This window comes from Phyllostomus hastatus, unplaced genomic scaffold (assembly GCF_019186645.2).
Source record: "Phyllostomus hastatus isolate PE091 unplaced genomic scaffold, TTU_PhHast_1.1 phas_contig_80, whole genome shotgun sequence".
NCBI classification, from domain to species: Eukaryota; Metazoa; Chordata; class Mammalia; order Chiroptera; family Phyllostomidae; genus Phyllostomus; species Phyllostomus hastatus.
In genome coordinates, this window is record NW_025333960.1 from 5,043,989 (window position 1) to 5,061,501 (window position 17,513).

At 38.6% G+C, this 17,513-nt stretch overlaps 1 protein-coding gene across 3 annotated transcripts in view; it reads right to left on the minus strand.

The window, feature by feature from the left end:
* The window catches only part of LDLRAD4 (low density lipoprotein receptor class A domain containing 4), a 597,995-nt gene that overhangs the window by 508,003 nt on the left and 72,479 nt on the right, over positions 1-17,513 (minus strand). For all 3 annotated transcript variants that reach the window (XM_045850254.1, XM_045850255.1, XM_045850253.1), the window contains exon 2: positions 428-515. The gene's annotated coding sequence lies outside the window, so the exon portion shown is untranslated. The remainder of the gene's footprint in view (positions 1-427; positions 516-17,513) is intronic.

A 17,513-nucleotide genomic window follows, 5' to 3' on the forward strand; every position in this document is an offset into this window, starting at 1 on the left:
CATATTATTACCTCCATTTTATGAAGTAAGAAAACAAGCAAAACAAAGAATTTAGAATGAGAAATAAAGAATCCCTTTCTCACTGATCTTAAATGTTTTCAAGTATCTGAGCATTAAATGCTCAGGCTCAGCAATTTTATAGTTGAATAGTAAAACTATTTTCCTTCAAGTATTTTAGTAAATGTAGAAATATTTATTTCATATATATTCACAGCCCACTGTGAATATACTTGTTTCTTAAGCAAAAAAGTCATATTTAATCTGATATCATGCAACTTTCATCCTATCAGAAAAATTAAATTAGTAGTTTTTACATCTGGAACTTGGTACAACTTTCTTGAGAAGAACACCATCTAGAACAGTAAGTACTGTGACAAGCTCTGCTTCACAAACATTATCAAAAAGAAGAGCCTTAAGTCCTACTCACCTTTAAGCTATATGAAAACTGATGTCAGTTCTTGAAATGGTCTTATAAGAGACAGCAGTTTGATGTTACAAATGTAGAGCTTGAACTGCTAAAAAGAAAAATAAAGAATTTCAGGAACCATTTATTGGTTTCACTTAGCACACCATTCCCTTCCCCAAGTTCCAAAAAATGTTTGAGGACTGTCACAATTAAAGGCACAAATACAAAAATGAATCAAATAAAAATACAAAAATAAGCATCAAATAATAAAGAAAAGGAAGAGGGAATTATAGTAAAAAATCCAGGGTAACTGTTGTGACTGAACTGGGGACAAAATATCCCTGTCAGCTCTTGAGCAGCCTCAGGGGCACCAAGTTCTTATCTTCCAGTCAAAGGACCCACACTTGTTCCTTCAAACACACAGGCTTTTTCTTCAACGAGGGGCCATAAACAAATAATGGACAATGTCCTTATTGGATTTTGAGGGGTTTTTAAATCATAAACATGCTAAGTGAGGTTGTGAAAGGACCATTTCCTTTCTTAATCCAAATTATCTGGTGACCACACACATCCACCAATCCTTAACTGTAAGGGGAGGAAGGCCCAGACACATTTCTTTCCTCCCATGAAATACATGTTAAGGATTTTGTGGGAGGAACACTGACCCCTACTTAGTGAAGATCTAGCTAGGGTGATAACATGTGTGATTCTGTCAACAAGTCTGTCTTTACACCTGCCCTCCACTCTGTTGGTAGAATGTTCTCCATTTAGTGCTCTAGACTTTGTCCACTTCTGGGTCACACAATCTGTCACCTGCATCCTCATCCCAACTTGATGAGTATACTCTATGCATCAAGCCATTCCAGGTCATATCAGGTGACCACCTTATGCCTTACAAAGTAGTTTCAGGTAAACTCAGTTAGCTAGCTCTGCTTCAGATACCAGAAGTACCTCTCAGCTCACAGCCTACCAATGGGTAGGATTACACTCCTGTCCAAGGTTGAATAAGCCTCCATCTGTCTAGCTTATGTGCTGCAGTGTACTCCCCAGGAGACTTGTCCCTCAAAGTGTGTTTCTGCCATATGTCACTCCTGAGTGATCAGCCAATGCTAAGACACCCAGATTTTTTTAAATGACTGTCTAGCGAGAGGATACTGTGAGATTCCTGTGGAGGTCCACCAGAACACATGAGCCAAACACCTTGCTATTTGTATGTAACTCCTTCTAATCAATATTGTGAACCTATAAACATTACTTTCTCCTCCTGTTTTCTACCTACTGAGAGAAGAAAACAATCCACTTCTGATTTTCCATTTGATAGATTTTATTCTTCAATTAGGAGTGCTCTCATCAGTCTTCCTAGGATTTGAATGCTCAGATTTCTTGGGAGCAAAGGTCAGTGGAATAACCAGAAAGATGTTGTGGCAGGCAGAATTCAAAGGTAACCCCCAATAGATCACTCCTTTGTATCACTCCCTACACCAGAGTGCAGGAAGAATCTGTGACCTGCTTCTAACCAACAGAATATGGCAAATGTAATGAGATATCACTCCCTTGATCAAGTTATACTATATAAGACTGTCTCAGTAGACTAGAGAGTGAGAGACCCACTTTCAGGTTTTAAACAAGTGAGCTGCCATGTCATGACAGGGCTTGTGAGGGGCCACATAGCAAGGAACTGCAGGGGTCTCTGAGATCTGAGAGCTGACAGCCTACAAGAAAAATGGGACATCAGTACTATATCTACAAGGAAATTAATTCTGCGAACAACTTGAATGAGCTTAGAAGTGGATTCTTCCCCATTCACACCTCCACATGAGAACACAGCTGGGAGAACACATTGATTGCAGCCTTCTGAGATCTAGAGCTGAGAACCAGCTAAGCCATGCCCAGACTTCTGACCCATGGAAACCGAGATAATATATAGGTGTTGGTTTAAACTAGTAAGTGTATGGTATTTTGTTATGCAGCAATAGAAAACAAATTTAACTCAGTAATTAATTAAATGTGGGGATATACAAAATACATATGTATTAAATGCATGTATAATTATACATCAGGATGGCCCTCCCCCCGCCTCATCCATCCATAAGTGAAAATTCATTCATCTTACTTGACTATGAGCAATTTGTGGGCAAGAACCACATCATCATCACCCTAGCACCCTCAAGATTTCAGAGTATGTGGCACATGGGAGGCTCTTAACATTATTTTAAATAAGCAAAATTAAAAGAGTTATGATTTGTCATAAATCATAATTTGGCTTTTGTTATAAAACCAAAGCAATGGAATTAATACAAGCATTCAGAACAGAGCTTAGAATCTCAAAATTAATCTCAAAATAGGTGGAACACATTTAGTTTCATGCTCTACCCCCAAATAATGGATATACAATTTTTTACTACTGGTTATTTCATTTTACCTATGAACCTGAGTCAGTGCTTAGAAATGTTGGTCAGTTTTGGGGGGGTGGGTTTTGCCAAAAATCCTCGTCACTTCTCTGGTATTTACCTATCTAACAGCTGAAAGTTACAAACAAAAATTCCCTAAGGAATTTTTAAGTAAGAATTTGTGACTTCATCTTTATTTTCCATTCATAACAATAATGCATTCCCAATCAAAATGAAAAAAAAAACTATATAGGTCAAATAACTCAGCTGTAATTCTAAAACGAAATGCTAATCCAACCTTCTGAAAACCTATTGCAAAAGTTCTTTAAGATTTTTTAATTTTTAAACTGATGAATTTTAGTTATTTTAAGTAAGATTTCATTTAGTCTATGTAAAATAAAAGTTAAATGCATAAATATATTGGTTCTGCTATTTTTAAGAGATAAATTATTGGTTTTTTATTACAAATAAGATTGTGACTCAGGTTGTATTTATTTTATTTAGATTTTTGAAAGACCTGGTTTACTAAAAGGGATATTTTAAAATATTCAAATCAGTATAATTACTAAAGAGAGTACAAAATGAAAACTTCATTTATTACAGAAACCTATCATGGTCTCTTAAAACCTATATTCAGGATGTTACTATATATTCCCACTCCCTCATAAATCACTCAGTAAACCTGAACATTATCTCCAAGGTTTATCCATCCCCTGGTGCTCAGTCTCTAAGGCAGCAGCTCTCACACTTAAGCCAAGAACAACTAAAAACATCAGTTTCATGACATGAGAGGCAGAGAATTTCAATAAACTTACCTCTTCTTCTTAGCATAATTTTCACTCTCTTGGGCTAGTGCTATGTGTGAAAATAGCCAGTGACCCACAGCAAGTAACTGCAGGGGTCACTGATATCCCTCCCCATGCAGAGGAAGAAATAGGTCCAGATGATAGACCCTACCCAGTTCCCTTCACCCTCAGTTCTCATAAGTGTATGCCTTTCACACAATCTTACAAAACACAGCTCGACAGAAAGTACAGTGCTTGGAAAAAAGAAGACTGAGTATCAATGTTATGCCCCACAAAGGAAATTAAGCTTTCAGAAGAATGGTTCACTTGACAGAAACAGACACTGAAGAGAGTTAATAAGGACAGGTGCTCAAAGAAGGTGCTGGCAGAGTTCCTCTTAAATAGTTCCTCTTCGAGCTGCTGCTCAAAGCACTTGAAGAATCTATGCATGGTTTTCCAAAGTGATAAAGTATAGTTCTGTGGGGCTGATGATCTCACTAACCCCAAACCACCTCCTCAGTGGAGATCCTCATGTTCAGTGGATGCAGTTGGGAACCATAAACTAACTGGTGAGAAGCAGAGCAAGAGGCGAAGTGCATGTGTTCCTCAAAAGTAACATAGCAAGGAAGTACCTTGGTCCTTGAATGGAAGGGAATACATGAATGGCAAGGAGTACATGAATGACAGGAGACTGAAATTTCACAAGACAAGTGAGGCACATTTATTCTTCACAACATTACCACCCTCTCTTTAAGGTAAAGGAAGGCATTTGTTCTGGACAAAGGTTAAGAGAGAAACATGGCCACACGCTTCCTTCCTTTCTCTGAAACAGGACAGGCTCCAGGTGGTAACTGGGTCCTGTAAAGTTGAGTCATTTAAAACACAATGACCCCTAGAGACAGGAGGAGAGAGCCATTCCATGGAAATTATAAACTGAGATAGGGAACAACAAAAAAATAGTAGGTAATGTACTTTAGTGTTACAGAGAGAGATTAATGAAAAAAGAAAACAAATGTCTCTCCTTCCAGAACTATTTTTGCTTTATGACATTTTTCAGAACTATTGAGATGTTCCTTAAGAATGGAAGCAAATGCAGTAAAATACATGGACTTTTGCATCAGGTACATTTTCAAGACACAAAATGCATGTGTGCATTTATTCAACCCATAAATGCCACAATTTTTGTTTTGGTATTTTTCTCTCATAGAGCTGAATTATTTCAGAGTAAAATAATGCCAAGAAATACTGACCACAGGTGTGTCTTTCTGGCCCAGGAACTCAGCACAAGAATCTTCTTTCTCACTAGCTGAGAGTAGTCTGAGGGGCCCCCAGGAAGCACTGCCAGCAGCCTCCCTTACAGAGCACCAGCATCACGCAGGGCCCAGTCATCAGACCAGAACTAGGGGTTTGATAAGTTGTTTCTTAACAGAGCATAAGAAACTATTTCATTGGTGTGCCTTTCAAAATCAAGGAACACACAGAGAAGACAACTTTGTGCATCTCCCAAGAGATACTAAGTCAGCCCAGAGGAAAAAGAGAGATCCCGAAGCCAGAAGCCATCTGTCGGCTGTCCGGCTTACTTTTAGCTGAGTTTTCTGTTCCCAAAATAGAAATGAAGGACCTCTTCAAAGCAGATGTATTCTGTTTCCTGGGAAAAAAATAAGGCATGGCAGCGGCTACAACTGCAAATCATCTCTTCAAGAGTACAGGGAATAGACCAAGGGGGCTTTCCTGGGGTACAGCTGAAGGGATCAGCCTCTTCAAACACTTGATCCCCCAAAACCCCTAAATGGTGCATTAAACAGATGAAGGCACCCCAGATGGACTCCTCCACATACCTCCTCTCAGCCAGTGCAGGATAGAAACAGCTTCCAAGGTCTGAACTGACAGGACAGCAGGGTGGTCAACAGATTTTCAAAGTCCCCATGCCAGGGCCCTTCACACCCTGCCTTGCCCTTCACCTCTTTCAATCAAAGCAAAAACAGCCCACCTGCCTAAAGCTATGCAACAGACAGGTATTCTATCTTCCTTGCTGGATTGCTTGAGTTCTTCAGATGCAAAGTACATAAGTTCCATCTTCTAAGCTGAATAAAGGCCAGAACCATCTGTGAGGAAACCAGGACAAAGCCACCCTCTGACAACACTGTGGTGGGAAGCAACACCACAGCCATCATGGTGGCCCGAGGCCCAGGGGCACAGGTTCCTTCTCCAAGAAACCTGTGCATAGCACGCACATGTGCACTTTGCACACAGTACACATATGCACACAAACACTCATGCTGAGGGGGTGTGGAAAAACATTAAGATGGGTTGCCTCGGGGAAAGGCAAATGTTTCATAGCATAAGCAGGAGAGGTGGGACAGGGAGAGTTTTTAACAAAGCTAGAAAGAGCACCTTAAGGAAATAAAAAGGGGGATGATTTTTTTAAATGGTATTGATACCCAACAATGAATAGTTTCCTAGTTATTTCCTAACTCAAGGGAAAAAAAAGATATAACTGATACCTTCACAAAAGATCACAAAGTACTTGAAAAGGATAAAAAATTTGACAATTATTGGAAGACATTAAGATCCTTTTTCACTTCTTAAGCAAGCAATACTGTCTCATTTCCCAGGCACCCTGGAAGGAGTTCTCAAGGTCAGATTATACCCTTTAAAGCATACCAGCACATATCTGTTAGAAGCCAAAACAGAAAACAAATACTCAGTCACTGTGGCAGGAAGTTCATGAAGCACACTGATGGAGCCATTGGAAGAGGCAGAGACATAACACAACCTGCCGAGGGTTCAAATCCAGATCCCCTGCTTACTGCCTATATGACCCTGGGCAAATCATGTCAACTCTGAACTTAGCAGCTAACAAATGAAGATAAGGTTATATACCTTGCAGGTCATGACAGGGAGTAAGAGTCAATAGGGGCTTTAGTATTGGGTTGGCCAAAAAGTTTGTTTTTTTCCATAAGATGGCTCTAGTAGCATTTAATAGTCTTTAACTTCATTTGAAACAATTTTGTTAGATTGTATTGTGACAGCTGTCATATCAGCATGCATTTAAAAAAGCTTTTCAAAATTGGTGAATTTTTGTGCCATTTTAATATGGAAGATGGAAGAATATATGCAATATTGTCAGCATATTATGCTTTATTATTTCAAAAAAGGTAAAAATGCATCTGAAACACAAAAAAAGATTTGTGTAGTATACAGAGAAGGTGCTGTGACTGATCAAACATGCCAAAAGTGGCTCTCGAAGTTTCATGCTGGAGATTTCTCACTGGATGATATTCCATTGTTGGGTAGACCAGTTGAAGTTGATAGCAATCAAATTGAGACATAAATTGAAAACAATCAATGTTATACCACATGGGAGATAGCTGACATACTCAAAATATCCAAATCAATAAAGTTACTGGTGAAAATGAAAAATATGTCTTTTTATGAAAAAAACCATATGGACTTTTTGACCAACTAAATATTTTATTGTAAATATTAATATAGTCAAATGATATAAAGAGCAGCATTACTTCTGTTCAGAGAAAACTGACTGCAGATACATTTGACTCATTCCATTAGTACATACTCCCAAAAGTCCTCCTGAGTTCCCCATCCGCTACACTACTTCTCACTCAGTTTCCACAGTGTTCCTTAGGTTCTTCTGCACGTTCCCATGTCTCCATTGTGAGAATACCAACCCTCATGCATAGACCTCATATTTTATGAGGGCAGGTCTCATATTTTCTTGGTTTTTTATACAATCTACTCCCTTCCATGCATCCCCTAATCATATTTATATATGGATATATATATCCAAATCTGGCATTCCTCACAATAATAGCCTCAAGGGAAGACTTGAGGCAAATGCCTACCTTTCACATCTTACCACCTCTCACACTCAGAACAGCTCAAGCACCATCCCTTTGTGTGAGTGAGGAAGAAATCAAGGAGTTCAGAATTGAAGGCTCTTGACCTAGTCATACAGGTGTGTCAAGTTCCAGGGGGCAAAGATGCGGTTCTCACCTCCGCCACTATGAAACTTGCTCTGCCATTGGCATCTGCTTATCACAGAACCTACCCTGACAGAGCATTTGCCACTGGCATTATAACCATCCTAATGACCAGCATTCCTACCACACAGCACTAGGCGTTGGGGCTTCAACATGATGAGCAAAGAACAAGGCAGGTTTGCTATAAGAAATAGGCATGCACATGTAGGATTCTGACCTCTAGCACAGTGTCTGTTCTCTGGTCATTCTGACCTCTTGTTTGGACACTTAATTAATTTTAATGAGAAGAAATCAAAACAATAAAGTTACTCAGGCAGTTTGGTCATTCATTTCTAGGTAATGATAACAAAAATAAAGTGAATATTCATTTAATATTTGCTCACTGTCCAGCTAGGCACTTGATGTATATTATCTCATTTAATCTTCACAGCAACCTTGTATAGATGTTATTAGTATTCTTAGTTGACAGATGAGAAAACCAGAGTTGAGAAAATTTAGGTAACTTATCTAGGGTTACACAGCTATTAAGAGACAAAGCTAGGATTTTTTTAAATCTTATTGTATTTTTCCATTACCATTTATACCACCCATACCCTCTTTTACCTCTGCCCACTCCCACCCCCCAATCACCACACTGTTTTCCATGTTCATGAGTTCTTTCTATTTTTCTTTTTTTGTGCTATCCCTTCACCTCTCCAGTCCCCTCCAGAGCTATCAGCCTCCTCTCTTTCTATGAATCTATCTCTGTTTTGCTTCTAAGTTCAGTTTGTTTGTTAGATTACACATATGAGAGAAATCATATGGTATTTGTCTTTCTCGGATTGGCTTACTTCACTTAGCATAATGAACTCCAGGTCCATCCATGCTGACAAAGCTAGGATTTGAACCCTATTCCATCTTACAAGCAGAGCCACACAGCAATAAAAACAAATGATTATAACTTTGGGCCTAGATAGGGGCATAGGTAAATACTCTTTGCTTCCTTGCACAACCAAAAGAAGGACAATGAAAATTTAAAAAATAAACAAACAAACAACAACAAAACAACCAGATCTACCAGAAAATCAAACTGTGTGGAAATCTGGCAATAAAGGAGTTAAAGAAGAAACATTCATCCGTACTGATAGGAGGGATGGAGATGGGCAGCCAGCAGGGAGAGGACCCACAGCAAGGCAGCAGCTGGAAAACTTGGAGATCCCAAACTTGTGTGCAAATAAATCAGGAGGATCAACTGGGGAGGGAGACAGACTGCAAAATCCAGATTTCCAGTACAGGAAACTAAAACCTCAAACCTCTGTCTGTAAATATCTGTGGGGCTTGCTGTGGTGGGAGAAACTCCCACCGGAGAGTTTCACAGGAGAGTTTGTTAGAGAGACCCACAAGGTTCTAGAACATACATAACACACCCAACTAGGAATCAGCAACAGAAGGAACAAATTTCCTTGTGGGTAGCAGGGGAAGTGACTGAAAGTGGGGCGAGAATTGAACAAGTAGCATTATTTTCTCTTGACCCCTCCCTCACATACAGAGCCACAATGCAGGGAAGTAGGTTGTCCCACCCCAGCTAATACTTAAGGCTCTGTCCCTCACAATGTAACAGGTGTACCCAGACAAAGAAATATGGCCCAAATGAAAGAACAGACCAAAAATAAAAAAAAAAACTAAGCAACAAGGAGATAGCCAACATTTCAGATGCAGAGTTCAAAACACTGGTAATCAGGATGCCTACAGGTAATCAGGATTGACTACAGACACAAAATAGAAGAAGTAAAGGCTATGAAAAGTGAAATAAAGAAAAATATACAGGGACCAAGAGTGAAGAGAAGGAAACTGGCAATCAAGTCAATGATTTGGAACAGAAGAAAGAAATAAACATTCATCCAAAACAGAATGAAGAAACAAGAATTCAAAAACTGAGGAGAGGCTTAGGAACCTCAGGGACAAATTTAAACATTCCAACATATGAATCATAGGGGTGCCAAAAGGAGAAGAGGTAAAGCAAGAAATTGAAAACTTATTAAAAAAAAATAATGAAGAAAACTTCCCCATTCTGGTGAAGGAAATAGACTTCCAGGAAGTCCAGGAAGCTCAGAAAGTCCCAAAGAAATTGGACCCAAGGAGGAACACAACAAGACACATCATAATCAAGTTACCCAAGATGAAAGATAAGGAGACTCTTAGAAGCAGCAAGAGGAAAGGAGTTCCCATAAGACTGTCAGCTGATTTCTCAAAATAAACCTTGCAAGCAAGAAGGGGCTGGAAAGAAGTATTTGAAGTCAGGAAAGGCAAGGACATATATCCAAGATTATTCTATCCAGCAAAGCTGTCATTTAGGATGGAAGGGCAGATAGAGTGTTTCCCAGATAAAGCAAAGTTAAAAGAGTTCATCATCACCAAGCCCTTATTACATGAAATGTTAAAGGGCTTATCTAAGAAAAAGAAGAAGATCAAAAACTATGAACAGTAAAATGACAACAAACTCACAACTATCAACAACTGAACCTAAAAAAACAAAAACAAACACTAAGCAAACAACTAGAACAGGAACAGAATCACAGGGAGATCACATGGAGGGTTATCAGCAGAGAAAGGGATGGGGGACAGTGGGGGAGAAATGTACAGGGAATAAAAAGCACAATTGGTAGGTACAAAATAGACCAAGGGGAGATTAAGAATAGTATAGGAAATGGAGAAGTCAAAGAACGTATATGTATGACCCATGGACATGAACCAAGGGGAATGCTAGTGGGAGGGTGGATACAGGGTGGAGGGAGGATAAAGGGGAGAAAAAAATGGGATAACTGTAGTAGCATAATCAATAAAATATACTTAAAATGAAAAAAAATGGTTATAATATGAACTAAAACCTATCCAAGGTATCAAAAAGTGAAAATGCTTTGTTCTTGGAAATCCCTTTTCAATTTCTTTGAAAATTTTTGTCATAATAGTACCTTCAAATTCAGAGTTTAGTATTCCATTTGGAAACAGTAGCAAGTCATTCACCAAATAGCAAATTTCTTTAAGACCTTTTTCTTCTTTTCTGTGAATAATCCACAAGTAGAGACAAACAAGGATGCCATGGAATCACATCGACAGAAAAGAGTACTAATGCCCAAGACTGGTGCAGTGGGAGGCCACAGCCACTACTCCTCAAGAGTCACAGCAGACTCAGTCCCAAGCTGACAAAGCAATACTATTTTTGAAGACCCATGTTTTCCCAAGTTTTCAACAAATACTATCAGAAGATAAAAAGGACCTAAGTTACTATTTCTATGAATACCTAAAATTTAATATGTGCTGTTATAATAAAGTGTCAAAATTGGTTTTCATAAGCCAAAGGAAAAATCTTATCAATATTTTATTGACCTCTACTAATATTTAACATTAAATATAGGATCAATTCTCCATCTCTGTAAGAAACTCTAGGAGAACAGTTTCTATGTGATAAATCCCTAGTACTGTGGTGGAACAAATGCTAAATGCCAGGAAAAAAAAAAAAGTCACCATGTCATGTAAGATGGAAAGAAGAAACCGAAGTAGATTGAAATCCACACTCAAACTCATTCAACCATGCAATCCACTGACAGGTTGTTATGAGAGCCCACTATGTGCCAGAAACAATTCCAGGGGAGACATCAGCAAGCAAAATAAGGGTGGACAAACAATAAACCTACTCAACAGGTATATGAAGCAGTTTGCTCAGAAGTGGTAAGTACTGTTCAGACAGGCAAGAATAGACTGGGGAAGGAGACAAAGAGTGCAGGGTAAAGGGAAGCAGTGCTGGAAAAGGCCCCCTGAGAAGGCAGTATCTGAGCTGAGGCTGGAAAGAGTCAAAGAGTGGATACATGGGTGTTTGAGGAACAAGGGAGAAGTCCAGGAACAAGGAAACAGGGTAGCTGGACAGATTAATTGAATGAGGGCAAAAGTATTAGGAGACAAAGTCAGGCAGGTCACAGAGATCCCACAGGCTTGTAAGCAATTTTAAGTGTTTGGCTTTTACTCCAGAGAGATGAGGAACAATAGAAAGAGTCATGCATTCATTCAACAAGGATTTACCAGATGCTAAGTATACAAAGGCAGTGCCAAATGCTGAAGACACAGGGACAGGAATAAGGTTGAGAAGAGGCAAAAACTAGACTCCTCAACTTTCAATGGTAGCTAAGTAATCAAGAGTACATGCCAAACCTCAGCATTCTATAAGCTCAAAGGATGCCTCTCATTCCTTTACTTATACAGATACTGAACATTTACCACAATAATGCCAAATATACAGAAGATCCTATAGTTGTCTAAATTATCAGTGAATAATCAAATTAAGTTTAAAATCATTTTCATTTTGACTATACCTCATTGGATTCTAAATATTTAAATCTATCAATAGCACTATGAGGTCCAACCAATGAAAGTCCAGCCATTGTTAATATGACAAGAACAGTTTGTGCAACATTGATATAACCTGGCAGCCAAGAAGAGTGGACTGGAATGTGTATCAGTGAACAATGATCACTTCACTGTACTAGTCAGTGGAGGCCAACAGGCTCCATTGAGCAAGCATGTGTACTGTGTGGCCATCACATTCAAAATGACAGAGAATAGAGCAATGAATCTGCATCAAATTTAGCATTAAGCTTGAACATTCCTCTGCAGAAACTATTCAGACAATTCAGAAGGCCACAGCTATGGGCAACTGCTGCTGACTGGCAGCTTCATCACAACAACATGGCCCATTCATGCTCATGCATCACATCTCAGGCAGAATTTTTTTGGTGAAACATCAAATCACCCATGTGACTCAGCCCCACTACATCCCAGATTTGGCACCCTGTGACTTCTGGCTTTTCCCAAAACTAAAGTCAGTTTGCAAGGGAAGAGATTTCAGACCATCAATGATATTCAGGAAAATAACAATGCAGCAGTGAGGTCCCAAGGTGCCTACTTGAAGGGGACTGAGGCATCACTGTCCTATATACAATGTTTCTGTTATCTTGTATCTTCTTCAATAAATGTCTTTATTTTTCATATTGCATGGCTGGAAACCTTCTGGACAGACCACATGCATATACATAACACATGTTAAACTTTTTTAAAGTTTCTGAAAACAGTCTTAGCCTTACTATGTGAACTATATTCTATTTTGTCTTCTATTGCAGATCACTTTTAAGTGCTGGTTGTGACCTACTAAGATGATTTCACTGACCACCAATGAGTTGTGATCTGCAGTTCTAAAACACTGGTCTGGGCACTTAATTAATTAATAAATATTGATGAATGATTAACTACACAATATCAGTTATCACCCCATTGCCTGTGTATCCTCCTAGCCTGCAGAACAGAGCAAATTCTACTCTACTAGTGAGACCCTAAGGTGTCCTGAAAGATTATTCTTCATAGCACTTCCCTAAAAGACTCATGGACTAACCAGAAAGTAGAAAGGTGCTAACTGCTCTCTGATGGAGCTAAATAGAACTCACTCTATCTGCACTACCTGTGCATAAACTTTTCATATAAAGTCTGGGATCCAGTGTTCTCAAGTAACTTAATGAAAACACATTCTACTGCTAAAAGATATTTGCCTTTGGCTTTCACTGCTTTGATAGCTTATTAAGTGGTCAATTAAACATATAAGCACTGTTTTGTACTCTAGAGCAGGACAGATTCAGACTCAGCAGATCTGCAGTGAGCCCCACGAGTCTGCATTTCCAACAAGCTCCCAAGGGGATGCCAATGTGGTAGTCCAGTAACACTGGGCAACACAGCCCTGGATGGTTACAGATCAAGGCATCCCCTCTTTAATATACCCCCTCAACCAATGATGTGTGTTCAAACACAAAGTAGATCCCTTGGTAGAGGGCACCTGCTATGAAGGCAGGTGTTTAGGTGATATCTATATGCATGTTACTCTGGGCTTCAGCCAATGGCAGCCCTTTAGTTGTGATGATGGAAAGAGCCTTCTGGGAGGAGTAGAGGACAGCACCCAAGTGAAAAGTAAAATAACTCAGAAAGGAAACTAACTTGCAACACAGGACAAGGCCTGGCATAGAAACTATAAATGGTCAAAGGATGAAAAGAGAACATCTATTTGGAAGTAATTAATATACTACAAACATGGATACACTGAAAATGAGCTGTGTTCGTTAATGGGCTTATTAAGGATCCAGCAGGCTGGAAAACATAGATTAATGGTGAAATCATCATTTTAAAAAATGTCCATTACCCTATTTTATTTGAAAGAAACACATATACTCCAAATATTCCCATTTTAATTGGTAATTTTAAGTGGAAATAGATACAAATTTATAGTACCTCATTAGGGGTCAAGTTCAGAATACGTCTGATAGTAAAGACTTACAGCCAATTGCTTATATTATGTTGTCATAGTTTTTATTGTGTTTTTTTTTAATTACCTCACTCTTCTTATTTTGTAAGAATAGTGAATTTATACCATTCTTAGAAAGCATTTTCTACATGAGATCATCAAAAATAACTACTGGAGTTGAAGCTTACACATTTGGAGGCCAATATTAACAAACTAAAGACTGGACATACCATTCCATATGCTACTGAATTAATAAGGGTAAAAATAATTCAAGAAAAAAGCAAAACCTCTACCAGTACAGCCTATTCTTATGTGAAGTCAAGCAGTCTTTCCTCATTCTTATGGGTTTCATTAAACTAAGAAGCACAGAACACTGTAAACTGATTTGCTAGTTTCCATACTTGCTGCCAAATTTCCACTTCTGAAAAAAGCTATTTCCACTTTTTTTTTAAAATACAAAGCTAGTCTTCTAGTACTTCACATGGTCCAATTTATCCAGAATGTAGGGTAAATTTTATAAGAAAAGATTTCAATCCTTGGCAAATAATGCAAATGGTAATTTATTGTCTTTATTTTTTAAATCACTACATTGTCTCAGAATCATTTCCTCCTTTGAGTTCTGGAAAGTTTTTTAAACGTGCACACTGCCAAACAATGAACTTGTTGTAAGCCATAGTTATTTTAAGGAATTTATTACCTTTTATCTGAAGGAGTTCTCATGAAAATCCTTCCAAACCACTAACTTTGTTAAGAATTTTTACAGGTTTATGATAGAATACTGCATAGCTTCTAAACATTTTAGGATTTTAGTGTGTGCATTACTTTAGCCTTTAAAAAAGCAGTACAATCTAAAATTAATGGCATAGGTAAGAGAAAGGGAAGCAAAAATGAGGAAAGCATGAAGTGACTATAGTGTAGTAAAGCCTCTTAAGGGGAAAATCAAGCTATGAGTACAGTATGTTTCAGATGCTAAGTATTAGACAGAAGAGTAATTTTGAAATCATAACACTTTGCAACCACTGACTTTGAAATATCACCTTTCCTTGGTGTCTTCAACAGTAAACTCAAATATGCATATAAAGACCAATAAGTACCATGTTTTCAGGTCCTCAGATGAAATTAAGTCCCTCTTGGCCAGAATCCAAACAGCTGGGTAATTCAAATAACTGGAATATTTGGAAAAGGAAAAGAATTACAACCACAAGACCTTAACACACAATATGATTAGCCAACTTCCTAATTACAATGGCTGCCTGGAACACGAAGGAAAGGGGATATGAAAGAAAGGTCAAGCCAAAAGAAGAAAGCAAGAAGAAGGGGACCAAAGGGGAGAGGGGGGTGAGAGAAGGAATTGAGACACAAAAAGAATGGACTGAGAGTAAAGGCAAAGAGTCAGCACTGTCTGCAGTCCATCAAGAGAGATATAAAATATTCTGCCATGTGATAATATAAACAAAGGAAACTGGTACAACACCGTGGACTCAGCCTTAAGAGGAAAACTTCTCCACGCACAAACTGAAAAGTACAAGAATACAAAAAGCTGTGTGAAAGAATGCACTGGTCTGAGATTACTTAAATTAAAGCTCAGAATAAAACAGTGACTCAAAATCTATGTTAGTTCTCACTATAAGGCAAGCTGTTACCATGTACCCCAGGAAATGCTTATGGGTGGGGGGTCTCCATTATACCAGTCAAGTGAGGTTCCAGTGCCTCACATGGGCTTCAACCTCCCAGGAAGCAAAGACAAGAATGAACAAGTGAAGAAGTCAAACTGCATACTACATCAGAAGTGAGGTTTGTTCATCTCAAGCTATATATATGGCAGTAGAAGCTACAGCTGAGCAAAAACAGACAGCTCCTCTCAAGCAGGTACACACTGCACAGGTTTTTAGAAAGTGAATTACCATGCATAGGCTATCCTTCTGGAAAACTTCACAAACCTCATAAAACTTTCCTGATTCTTCTCAAATCCCACCACAATATGTAACAGGTGGAACTGGTGCTGCTAGTTTCAAAATAAGTAACAGTCCAGTCTTATGGTAATAGTTAATTCCACGGGTCTGTTCACACAGGAAAAACACCCACACAATGCTAGTGACTGAAGTAGAGTTTTCAAAAGTACCAAACATTTCTCTGATAATTTAAATGTGTATGACTCTACATAATCTTGTGCAAAAATGTTTCTAATACATTTAATCATTTGGCCCTTTCAAGTCAAAATACATTTTGCAAATACAGATATAACTGAAGACTGCTCTGCAATTTTTGAAGTCTTTATATTCAGAATTGCAGTCTAAGGATATTTTTAAGAACTTCCCCCTTGCCACAGATACCTTGTTGATTATAGCCATGACATAAGCAGAACTCATAAAATGGTGGTATAACAGGAAAAGATTCCATGTGAAAGTAAATCTATCATTCATTTAACATAGGTTTTCATTCTCATTGCAAGGTAAAAATCACAACTTTTAGTGTTGCTCTTACTCAGAATTCTGTTCATTTCAGTTCATTACCAACTCAGTGACTTGCCACCCTTTGAGGTTGTGATCAAACTGTACCTAACACCCTGAAGGCAGAAAGAGGGCTCCAGGGATGTGACCAGGAGTCTAGCCAGGGCTTCAGAGCTGGGCTCCCTCTAAAGTTGCTCCCTTCCCTCCATGTAAAAGCTATTGCCAACTACCATCCCAACATAAATGCCACTTCAGCAGCTTTTCTTTGATCTAAGAGGATCATTTTGCCAATTAAAGAATAACTCATTCCCAGCCATGCCCAGTAGAATACAAGAACTGGACAAGGCAGCCATCAGAGGCCCTAGGAATTCTTCCAACCTGTGGACCCAGAAGTATCATGCAAGAAAGAAAAGAAAAAAAAACGCTGAGTTTGGTGCCTTCCTCAGTTTGTGGTATGCAGTTATGTCCAAGACTATTCCTGCAGACATCAGTATTGAGTCTGAGGCACCAGGCTTTATGCAAGAAGAATAAAGCACATGCCCTGCCCCGCAGAAGGCAGAGGTCTACTCATGAAAATACACCCAGGTAGCAGAATGATATTTAACTATGCATAGCAAAATGGCCTTTTGTGTTTCTGTGTCCAAAGAGGGGGATGAAGTATGGGTAAATGCTACCTACAACTTGACCTACAGAACAACTACAGCAAAAGTGCCCAGCATTCTTTTTTTAAGTATATTTTGTTGATTATGCTATTACAGTTGTCCCTATTTTTCCTCTTTTGTCCTGCTTCACCCAGTACCACAACCCTACTCCCTTAGAAAATCCCCACACCATTATACATGTCCATGGGTCATGCATATAAGTTCTTGGTTTCTCCACTTCCTATACTGTACTTTACATCCCCATGACTATTCTGTAACTACTAATTCGGGCTTCTTAATTTTTTCAGCTTTTCACATATTCCCCCAGGCCCCCTCCTATCTGGCACCCAAAAACCATTCTTGATATATACAATTCTGTTTCTGTTCTGCTTGTTTGCTTAGTTTGTTTTTTAGCTTCAATTGTTGACAGATGCGTATTTCTTGCTACTTTATTGTTCATAGTTTTGATCTTCTTTTTCTTAAATAAGTCCCTTTAATACTTCATATAATAATGGTTTGGTGAT